Source organism: Coturnix japonica, chromosome 11 (genome assembly GCF_001577835.2).
Source record: "Coturnix japonica isolate 7356 chromosome 11, Coturnix japonica 2.1, whole genome shotgun sequence".
Lineage (NCBI taxonomy): Eukaryota > Metazoa > Chordata > Aves > Galliformes > Phasianidae > Coturnix > Coturnix japonica.
The window spans coordinates 2,243,735-2,256,156 of NC_029526.1; the positions used below are offsets into that span (position 1 = coordinate 2,243,735).

General features: G+C 36.9%; 1 protein-coding gene across 1 annotated transcript in view; it reads right to left on the reverse strand.

The window, feature by feature from the left end:
• The window catches only part of SMPD3 (sphingomyelin phosphodiesterase 3), a 98,964-nt gene that overhangs the window by 65,074 nt on the left and 21,468 nt on the right, over positions 1–12,422 (reverse strand). The gene's annotated exons all lie outside the window — the stretch shown is intronic.

The following is a 12,422-nucleotide window of genomic DNA, read 5'->3' on the forward strand; positions in this document are numbered from 1 at the left end:
TCTGCACTGAGAAAACAAAAACAGTAAACTCACTTTCGTGATGTTTGAAAGTTTTATGGTACACAGATATCAGTGTCAGGTTGGATGGGGCTTAAAAAAACCTGGTCCAATGGGAGATGTCCCTGCACACGACACGAGCACTAGGACTATATGATCTTTAAGGTCCCTTCCAACCTAAGCCGTTCTATGACTCCATGAGTAATTTTCCCATCCACGTTGTAAAAACCTACTGAGGTTACAGGATCCTGCAGATCCTAACACTGCAGCTTCTAACATTTCTTGAACAGAAATCTTGAAAAGACGACAATCAGGAGACAAAGGAACAGATGGCATTAGCAGTCTAGCATCACTGAGGCTTACAATAACTACTTCCCTAGTAGCTTTCCCACACCTCACCATACCCTACCGGGTCTTTTAAGTATTTATTAAATGTCATGAACATTCTTGGCATTCTTGTAGCAAATCAGATAATCAAGAGTTTCACTTTAATATTAACACATCAGTCTTGATGCATACCTCTATAGTTTTGTTCTACCACCAAGTCCCACAGATCCCAGATGGCATTATCAGGTACCTCGTGCACACTGCCTAGTAATCGTGGTTTTACAAGGACTGTTTCTAAACTAAAATTTGCTCTTATTACTTTGGAAAGTTACACCTAACAAATAAAGTTGTACAGATGGAACAGTTAACACAAACACTTGTCAAAAACTCTTCATGCAGTTCCACACCATCATTTACTTAAAACTGAATGTTCTACTGTCATCATTTGAATTGTGTAAATGAACACATGGCACAGAAGTGATAAGACAAAACAGGGACTGCTTTCTATTGTGCTACTGAACTTCTTCATTCTGAGGCAGCCAGCCATAAAGACAGACATACTGTTCTCTTCAGAGACACTGATTCAATGAGAATATAGGAAAAAAGTTAACTCTGCAGCTGCATCTTAAATCGGCAGGTATCAGTAGAAGAACACATAACTTCTCAGAGGCTTCCAAATATTATTTACAATATTAATAATTAAGCTTTGTTTCCAAAGTTTATTCAGTATCAGTGTCTGTAATCACAGACACTGTTCAGCAGACAGCTACAACTATTTCCAGGATTGGGCTCAACACCCATGTTCAGTACATGGTTTAATTTTAATACTGGAAAACCTGCAAATTATTATTGTGGTTTTGTAGAGAGATCTTGACAGTAACCATTGCCTGCTACACCAACGGATAGAGAATACCAGTGACTGTCATTGAACATTGATGGCATAAAAAAAAAATCCCCACATCTTCCAAGACAGGCTGGGAAATACATGTCCTGTCTTCCATGGACTGAAGAATGTGGCTCCATTGTACAGCATAAGAAGTTTACTATGTTATTCTGTTAATGTCAGTAGCAAACACGGGTGAATTTCCACATCAGATCCTACACAAACACTCATTTTTGATAACCTGCCAAAGGTAAGAACAGCCCTCCAGTCAAGGTTCAGTGAGAGAAAAAAATAAATCTAAATGATTATGAAATGTAAAAACAATTTGCCTACTCAAATAAGGTGTCAAGGAAGAAAATGTTCCTAAAACGCTACTAATACAGACTTTTATCTTACATGCCTCTTCATTTCCACAGGACTTACACACAAATCTTTGTAAACACAGCTATAAACAGCTTTCTTGAATACAAAACAGAAGTCCTCCCAGCAGCCTGCTTTTGTTTCATAGCTACTGCAAATGCAAACATTCCAGAACAACTTCTGTTATCAAATTCTTCAGAAGATTTGAAAGACAAAGTAAAAGTAAATCCCAACCCTCATACTTCAGTATTTCCTCACAAAAATCACAAGCACGCTGCTGGTCCCAGAAAATAATAATTTTGGACTCTAAATGGTACTGCAGCACATTCAACCTAATGCTCCACACGTGATTTCAGATGAAAAACTTCTACAATTTAATATCAGAAAACAAGAACTTTGTGTATTTTCCAATGAACATATTGCTTTCTAATTTTACAGACCTATTTGCAAATCATTATGCAGCAACCTTTTCTTCTCAGTGGGATTTAAGAACAGATTAGCAGCAGTTAAAAACCTGAGATTTGTACCCTGTGGTTAAGTAAAGGCAAAAGACACACTGGTTGCTAATATTCTGGTCAAACCTGACTTTAAAGAAAATAACAAGCTTGGAATACTGACTGTGACTTTACAATTGTACATAAGGGAAGTTCAGCCTTTATAATAACAGGACAAATTTTTGATGGCAGGTTCTAGACTCATTCTAAGGCTTTCTTCAGGGGGAACAGTTGTACATACAAAAATCACGCCGCTGATCACTGCAGCTGTTTGTGAGCTTGGCTCACATACAAGTGAACTTGCCCACCTGCTGACTTCTCTAGCAATTGTATCTGGCTTTGCATGAGCAGTACCTGAAAACACCCTTTTACAGTATGTCTGCCAATATAGCTGAGCTCCTCATTTGAATTTTAACTCACAATGCCTGTGAGTTGAAAGGTTAAAAAAGAACATACACTCAAATGTTCTGCAAACACAAAATAGCCTTAAAAATTGTAAACCTGCTGTGAGCATCTCTGGAAAACTCCATTCAAAAGAAAAAGAAAGCAGCCTCGTGGTAATCTCCCCAAACAATATAAAAGAAACGTACATGCTAAGTGGATTACACTGCTTACAAAAATATCTACAAATTGTTTTAACCTTCTATATTTTCAGGAAACTAGCTTTAAAATTCTGTCTTCAATGTCAGTAAAAAAGCAAGAAATAGCAGCACTGTGTTACTATAGGCCTAAAGGCATTACTAAAGCCCTTCACTGAGAATAGGGTTCCTTTACCGGTTTTCTTTCAGAATGAACCTGACTTTTCCAGAGACTGGACAGCTCTTCCCTCTGGAGAAACTTCTTCTAGGTGGCCCCCCCACGCCCAGAGCACCCTATTCATGACATGCTGAACCTCTAGTCCAGTGTTCTCTTTTCTAGGTACCCTTTTCCTATAGAAGTAACTTTTAAAATTAATTCTTAATAAAATAAAAAATATTTCATTTTGAAAATATGAAAGTGCTCAGTGATAGTAATTTGGATTGTTCTTAAGGTGGGAGATTAACAGAAAAGAAGCCTATTTGGAAAGATGTTTTCAATTAATCCATATTTTGACATAGACTTTCCTGGTGAATTCTTCCATCTTCTGACTGTGATACTCTTCAGTAGGAACTGATGATGATTCAGAGTTTGCATACTGAAACCTCTCATTTCACAGAGCTTTGAAAGTCTTAGAGAAAAAAATATGAACTGGCTTAAGGAAGAAATAGGGAGTGTTAACTTCTCTCTGTCATCTCTCAACCATCCAAAGGCTGAGATGACACAGCTGTAAAGTAGCTGGTCATTATCAGCATGCAGACAGTCAGATACTTGGACCAACAGACCTAGTTTAGATTTGTACTTCACGTAATAAAATAAGCCAGGAAATCACATTTTATACTACATGGATATTGACTGCATTGTTACAACTTTTATTATATAGTCTGTACTGCAGCAAGAATCCAACATACTCAACTTGCCTTAGTAAGCAATAATAAGTTTCATTTTTTCACTGATGCTTGAACTATGCAGTCTGCTTATTCCTTGGTATTATTACAGCTGCCCACCACTCCAGTAAGTACTAAGCAGTATTTACATCATCAGGTTTATGGGTGAGAACTCCAGTTGTACTGCCCGTGTGTCAAACCACCTCCATGAAAAAGTAACTGGTGCATTCTAATGAGCCCCATTAATACTTGGGGTACTCAGAATTTGATTGTTCAGAATCATTTATTTAGGTTCAACAAGAGGATTGTTCAGCACCAACTCTGTTCAGAAGATTTGTAACCCATATCACATAGAAGAATTAGTTAAGAAATGCTTAGATCATTAAGAATGAGCTTTTCTTCTTAACTGCAAGTTAAGAAAAGATGTGACCCCCAGACAGGTTTCACCACAAATTAATACGTCAAAGTCCTTATTTTCTCTCTCTATGCTCACAGGATCAAGGAAAATTCGAGTTGGAAGGGGCCTCAAACCCTGCAGTCAATCTCATACAACACAGGGTCAGATGTGAGGTCAGACCAGGTTATCCAGGGCTTTATCCAGCCTCAAGTCAGTCTTTCATTAATGAAAACAAGGATACACACAAGTGTATTTAGCCCATTTAGCCCCTCTCTGACCTGGCACAGTAGAAGCAAATCCCAGTACCAGGAGAAGAGCAGAGAAAGCTAAGCTGGATCCACATGACCCAAGTTCATTCAAGAAAGGCCTCAGCAGGGCTGAGCTGATTTGTTTCATGGCAGTTCACAATGAAATAATAAAACACTTTTGCTCCACAAGCAAAGAAGCATGCTTAGACCTTGGGTACATATTCCTCATACTTTAAGCACGGGCCATCAAGGTAAGTGCTCAGCCATTAGAAATGGCTAAATACATGAGATTTCCTTAAATAGATGCAGAAGTGTAAGAAATAATCCATAACGATGCTGACGGATAATCTGCACACATACATGATTTTGCCAGTAGTGAACAAAGTTGCAGAAGAGAGAGACAGGTCTTTAAGCTCCTTGCTGTAGTTCATAAAATTTAAGCAATCCAAAGAGAGAAAAAGAGAAGTTTATATTCACATATTTCTTGCTGCTTAAATTTAGTCCCCTGTTAAAGCTCTATTAAGAACCTTTCAAAGGCAAACAATGGGCTTTTCAAAAATAAGACAGCAAATCTCTGATAAAAATAGACAGCCAATTTTGCGCCGAACAAATGAAGAGTATTAAACATCTTTTTAATAAATGAAAGCATAAAAGAATTTTTTCTACTTAAAATGTAAAAATTCACACATAGCTATCAGTCAATACATATCAATAGATTTAAAGGAAAGCATTTATTAACTTTCTATTTAAATTAGTTCATATGTGTCTGACTGAAATAATCCAGCAGCATATTACATAATTAGAATAACAAAGCTCCTTTGTATTTAATTTTTTTAGTTGACTATTTTGAGAAATAAATGCATTTTGCATAGAAAAAAAAGGTTCTAGAAGCAGTTACATAATAACTGTACCTCCTCTGAACAGTTCCTTCCTGTTTGTGCTAAGTGCAAACAACAAACTTCTACCTAACACAGCAAAAACAGAATCCATTAACCCTGAGACTAAGGATAAAGAATTATTTCAGTGCAATGACTACTTCAGCCAACTACCTGCAAAACTGGCCTCTGAACTTCCCCTGCAGCACTTCTAAACCAGTGCGAGAATAGAAACACCAAAGCAAGAAAGCATCAGCTGCCTAACAGGGCCTGAGAACACTCTCTTTAATTTCAATTTCTGACTACTTTTTACACACCTACACGCATCCCATCACTTCAAATTAATAACTTATGACCGTGTTATTAGCCACAATCGTTTTCTCATTGAAGGGAGCAGCAAATGACTTCCATCAGTGTTAATGGATGCAAGAACAATAGCTGCTTCTGCTGTTGTTAGGGCTCTTCAGCTGTTAATTCTCGGCCTGCTGCTGAGAAGAAACTGGTTTAGAAAATTAGGCACTTTCTTCTTAAGCTGACTACTATATTGGCTCACAACTGATTGCTAACTAGACAAATACAAGTCAGGCATTGAAAGCCCACTGTAACTTGTTTGCTAGCAGCAGTGTGTATCTTGTCCACACGCACCCTAAAAGGGCCATGAGAGTCGGATCACAAACCTCTATTCTTTCTGCAAAAATAATATTTGTTAAGATTCATAAGTACGTATTTGTAAAGATAGGAGGGAAAAATAAAGATGTAATAAGTGTTCAAAGTTGCTTTTTTAAAATAAAGGAAAACCTTTGTAATTAAAATTTGAGCATAATGAGCACATTTTAATACAACTCATGGGCTATATTTTACTTTTCTATAATCAGCAAAATTACCTTAGAGCAAGTGAAGAAACACCACAAGAAAGAATAATGCCTGCAAGGATACAGCATGTACAAAAACTGCCTATAGGTATATAGTATGTGCTCATGCAAACAAAGCAAGAAGCAGAACTCTCAGCCTAAGAAACCAGACTGACACTCGCCAGGTCCTTCAGCAGGATGCATGCCAGACAATAATATGAAGCTTTGTGTACTCTAAGAGAAATTGTTCCACCCCAAGACGGAATGTCAAGTAAGGCTGTATATTATACACATGAAACTAAGTAGGGGAAGATGTACTGTATTTTCCATAGACAAGCCTTAAATATCTTCTTTACCAGCAACTTGAAGCATAGTTTTATATATGTAGTTCATTTGAGACTGGTATATCTTTTTTCCTCCTCTTACAAACAACAATACCAAAGCCTCTTACTTTACCATATAAAAATACCCTAGATTTCCCAAGTCCCATATTGAATTTGAATATAAAAAAGTCATGCAAAGAAAAGTATGATGAGAATCCAAAACTACAGAATATGGTAATTGTAAAAAAAAAAGACAACAAACAAACAAACAAACAAACAAAACAAAAAAAAAACCCCACAACAACAACAAAAACAAAAACAAAAAAAAGCCTGCATTCTTCCAGTTGTAAGTCTGCCAGTTGAAATCAGCATATAACTAGAGAGGAACACTCAGAACACAACCTGGAATTAGAGTCCACCTTTCCCAGAAGCCTTTACTGATGCAACATACATAAGGGCTGAGGTTGGCTTGAAAGCAGTGGACAGAAGCAATGCCATCCCTGGAACAGAGGTGCTCCTTTCTCTCCCATTATGTTTTGTTATTGTAATTTTGTGACTCCCTTACGAGGTCACATCACTCCCACAATAAATGTAAGCAGATTAGCCAAGATACCAAGTGAATATAAAATAAGAGACTTGGGAAACAGATCCCTATATTCTTCAAATTAGTTACCTTCAGTTCACAGATCATGTTGCATAACATACCATTATTACTCCTAACATTGTGTTATTGCATACAATATAGATATACAATCCTTGCATTGTTCAGGCACCAATTATAGAAGTTAATTCCAAGAGAGGCTGTACAGAAACATGGTCTGTCGCATGCAGTTATGAGTGTGCTATGCCTGAAAGGTGCCTGCTTTGTAGCTTATGTAAAACGATCGAAGCCACCCAACTCATCCAAAAACAAATAAAGGCAATTTCTGCATTTCACAGGAGGTGAAGAAGGAACGTTGTAGCTCTCTCACAGTTTCTATGGATGCAAATAGTATCTCAAGGTAGCTACCGAGTTTTCTTAGTCTAAAACAAACCTGTTACATATTAAAGCCTAACACAATAATATTTAAATTCAGCACTTTATTCCCCTCAAAAGGCTAAAATATCACAGGCTGTGACCTGACTCTAATTTAACAGGTACAATAAGCTTGACAGCGAGTGACTCACTGAGGTATAGTTTCAAAAAACCAATAATATTACAGCACTGAAAAGAGGTCTGCCTTTGGAATTCAAATTTTGCAGGAGAGAAGGTGCTCCTCTTGCTATATACGTTACCAGAGTTTAAGAAAGCCTGAAAATGAGTATAAAAATCTATTCAAGGTCATGCATTTGAAATCCATGACCATCAATCTGCTAAACTCTGTTTATCTGTTCCCTGCCATTTCAGTTCCAAATAAACCAAATGTTATATATGAAAGCTTTAAATTAGACCTTAAGTAGCACGTAAAGGGAAATACATAAACCTCCAATTCCTGAGTGAATTGCTAATGCTGAGTCAGTGATAATTTAAGAAAATCAAAATCAATTCCAGACTTGATTATTCATACTGGAATAGTTGGATGCAGCAGTAGAATGAAAACCAGAAACCACCAAACAAGAACAACACATAGACTAGACTTAAATAAAAACAAAAATCAAACCGAAAGCTTTAGAGGTCTCACATACCACAGAAACAGGAATGAAATGGTGATACCACCTTTCAATTCAGATAGAACACAATCCTTCCTCATACAGCTGCAAATGGCTCTTAATTCCATCCAAAGCAAATACTCTGCTGAACACAGTCATTCCTACAGACACACCAAAGCCACTGTAAAACCTGAATACAAACTCAAGAAGTTACTGCAGTAAAGCACATTTTTCCTCTTTACATAGGACCATGCTAGAAATTAGGAAGAGCTATAGGGATTGTGCCTATGTAACAAAATAATTCTGTTGGGAATATAAATTACTGAAAACTTCTTTTTTTCCAGTTTTCTAATTCCCAGCTAACTCAACTAAAAACTGCAGGATTAACTGACACATGCTGACATGATGTTACTTCCAAAACATGATCTACATATCACATTACACAATGCTGCTCTGTATCAAATACTCCCAAGGTATGCTAAGATAAAAACCAAGCAAGCAGCCAAAACACACACATAATACAAACAGAAGCACACAAAAGAACAGAACACACCGAGCATTATGGCAGTGTGAAAGAATCACCTTGCATCTGAAGTGGCCCCAAACTTGAACAGCACGTAGATATCTTTAAAAGTTAAGTCATGCTCAAAAGTTTTTCCCATAGGAGATATGGCCATAAAGAGAAAAACACAGATCTCAGTATGTGTCCAGCAGTGCTTGTAAAAATATTCTATTCAAGAAAGATTCATTGCTATTGTGGTGCCTGGCACGGAGCCTAATTACTGTGGTGAAAAAGAAAACTGGACGAAAAGTGGCCATGCACGGCTTTAACCCTGTAAGCTCTTTCTGACTCAAGGATCATATTTGCTTTCAGTCACCATCAATTTCTTTGCATAAGAATATCTAGGATTGCTGAGATGTTACTGAGATATTGTAAGTCAGTATGTTTTATAGTTCAGTATGTTTTAAAAAGTTAAGGCAATAGTTAATTTAGTTAGTAAATAAACTAGCAAGTCCAAACTTACACCTTTCATGAACTCTATCCCTAAACATCTCCAGTAATTTCATATTCCCTTAAAGTTTCAACTTAAGCAGAATTTAAAGTGGAAACTGCTTTATGTTTTAACTCAAGTGAGACACAAAGTAACCTCAGCAAGTTTAATTTTAAACTATATTTTGTTTTAGATAAAAGAGAGAAACTCTAAAGTCTCCAATTTCTCTGTCCTTCAGCTCTTACTCTCTGGCCTGAACATGCTGTTAACTCCATTCAAATGACCATCCACTGATTTGAGCATACAATCAGCTCTATAACTTATTACTAAGCCTGTTTAACAGATGGTTCAAACTAAGCACTTAAGTATTTTACCTATTATCGTATGGCAAAGCAATGGATGGAAGAAAATGATCCTGCAAGTGCATCTACAGAATTGAACACAGCTTTCCAATCTGTCAGCACTGACAGCAGGCAGGTAACAAAGTAAATAAATCTCTGAACTAAAACACAGAACTTTGACAATATTCAGGTATTTTTTTTTTTCCTTCAAGTGTAATAGTTAACAAAAGCTACCTATATTTGTTAGAATTTCTGATACAAACTTGAAATATATCATCAGCTTTATTGAAAGGAATTCACCATGAGAGTTGTTGCAGGATATCAGTTTGTACTTGTCTCTTATGCTGATGCGTTAACAGCATTTCTGAAATTACAACTGTTCTGTACCCTATCAGCTTTCTGTTTCACTCATTCTGCCAATGAGAAACAGATACGAGGCTTGTTGGGATGTTTTTCCTGTCAGGCAGTAGAATGGGAAGGCAACAGGCTTCCAGACAGCTCAAGAATGTCTTATGGACAGCATGCCTATCAATTGCAGTTAAGGTTACGACTGTTCTCTAAATCATATTCCTCTATACTGCACAGCAACTAAACTTCATGAAAAGAAATCATTATCTTTCCTGAACAAATTGCACACAGTAGATATTAGAAGCATTACAGGAACTGTAACCTAAAGGCTTGATATGAAAAAATCAGTGATCGATCCATCAAGTTACTCAATAGATGTAGCCTGTGGGGTTTTTTTTGGCATGAAAAATGTCTACAGAAAGTCATGTTCCAGCAGGGCTGCAGAGCAATGCAGAAGCAAAGAGAGTGAAAAAAGATGCTCAGAAAAGTTTGTTTTCCTGTCAAAAATTAATTATTGTATTCTTTTTTGACCGGTAAATATTAGCTATGAATATTAGAAGTCTTTCATGACAATATTTAACTATTTCTGGTCTTGCCTCCTGAGAAAACACCTTTTTTCTTCTTTACTGTCACAATGACTTAAACACTGAATATTTTTAGCAAATAAAGCATTTTAAGGTTTTACTTCATTTTCAGTTTCTTCCTCTGCTGCAACCCTTCAGAGCAAAGTCTGGCAAAAACTTAAGATTTGCCTTCAATGTGATGGAGACGTGTCCCCATCCACAAGTTCCATACACAATGAAAGCATAAAGAGGTGAATTTCTTCTTATTTTCAGCTTCCAAGAGCATGGCTTTCCCCCATTGTTAGTTGCTCACTGTAATAGGTTTAATATAGATTGTCTGCATTACTGCTGTGCTCCTGGTGAGCAGTGATGGTAGGCAGCTAATCATCATCTCCTTCCTTCCTATAACCCCTCTGCAATACAAGTTGTTCTTGTCTTTTTCCATCACCCCACTTCCTGCCCTACACGCCTATTGGTCTTCTAACATTTCAGAAACAGCTGTAGAATAGGTAGCAGGCTGTTAGCTCTCCTATTGCATCTCAAGCATAATCAAATATATAATTCCATCTTATAGCTTTAAGAAATCATTACCAGACTGTAAAGGATAAATCAGTGGCTCTGCTTTTGACAACATAAGGAACTGAAGCTGGATTAGAAGCAGACAACAGAACAATTCCAGTGACCATGAGTAGAATTTCTTACCAATTCTTCTCTAAAATTCAGACTGAGATTGTTCTTACTGTCATCAGTTTGAGAGAATAAACAGATGACAGTACATCATTCCTACCCTTAATTGAAAATTAAGAAGGTAAATAGTAATAGAGTAGTCACCTCCTATATCAAACTATGTTTGCATACATTCTTCTGAAATGGAGTTTGGAAAGGGCAAGAACAGGATAGAGCCAAAAATCAAGCAGATGTGGTGCTGCTCTTCACAACTTGCAAGTCACTTCCCAGAAGCAGAATACAAACAACAAACCATCCAACAAACCATCCAAGCAGCTTTAAAAGAGCTGCTGCATTACTACAAGCCAAAGTGTAAAATAAGCTACATACATTACAATTCACTGCACAGATAAGATTTTTCTGTATTGTTTGTGGGTTAAAGAGATAATGAGCACTCTCTGTTCTGGCTGAGTATCATTTTGTAGAAAATAGCAGTGGGGATTTTCCTCATTAACAAGCCATGACAGGGGGAAGAATGAAACTTGAGACAGCTAATTTTTCCAGGATGATCGTGTTCTTCAATTTTGGGTCATTTCAGTTCTATATTAATTACAGAAAGATGGAAGCTTTTCAATCAACCTGCTCCCTCTCTCATTACGTATGTAATTGTAAAAGTTACCTTGCTTTAATAAAACATTAATCTCTGTACTTCTTATTATGAGATCGGACTTGTAGTGATGGATGACCATGTATAAAGGTGCATTCCCAAAGCACACTGTAGTTTCACCAATGTGGCATGTGAAACTGCAACAGTCTTTGCTAGATTACAGCTTTTAAACTAGATTGTTAAAGTAGCTTCAGAGGCACGTCAGATACAGAACTACCTGACATTTTATTTGAGCACAGTTAGGTATTACTGAATACTTCTGTACAAATAGATAGCGCTGTAATAATCATCAGCATCACATTAGTATCAGTGGCGTGGCATTGCACTGCAGATGTAATGACTTCTCTGTAACTTGAACGCACACATGCAACATGCTTTACAGAACCCTTTCCATTCATTCTATCCAACACAAAACAAGTTTTATCTGTCCTACAGCTAGGACATTTTAGTAACACTACAGTAATATTAGTTAAAAAAACAGGAAGAGTTTGAAGATCTAAGCATTTATTATTTTTGGGGCTCATGCAAACTGAGTTAAAGGTTAAATTATTTTACCTTGTCAATAATTATCAGATAAAACATACAGCCATACATATTAACTTTGTATGAATTTCTTAACATTATTCTAGCTTAAAGCAGAGGGAGATCTTTCACCATCACTGGACATTATTCTACACTTCTATCACTATTCCTGGAACAAGTTTAAAAACCCCTTGTGGAGAACAGATTCTAATAAATGAACAGCTCGTGTGGACGTTTCTTCTTTGCAAAAGCAAACATGCTTTGCTGAGAGCTATCTACATTCCATGTAGTGCTCTTGGATTCAGGCTATAAAAATCCAAAATCAGGCTTTTAATGTAGACCACACAAACAGAACACGTTCTGGTTATTTGTAACCATCATGCCACAAATGTTCTGGACTTGTGACGCGACAGGTACAAGACTTCAAGGACTCAAACCCCATTGGTATATTCAGTATTTTGCACTTCCCATCCCGG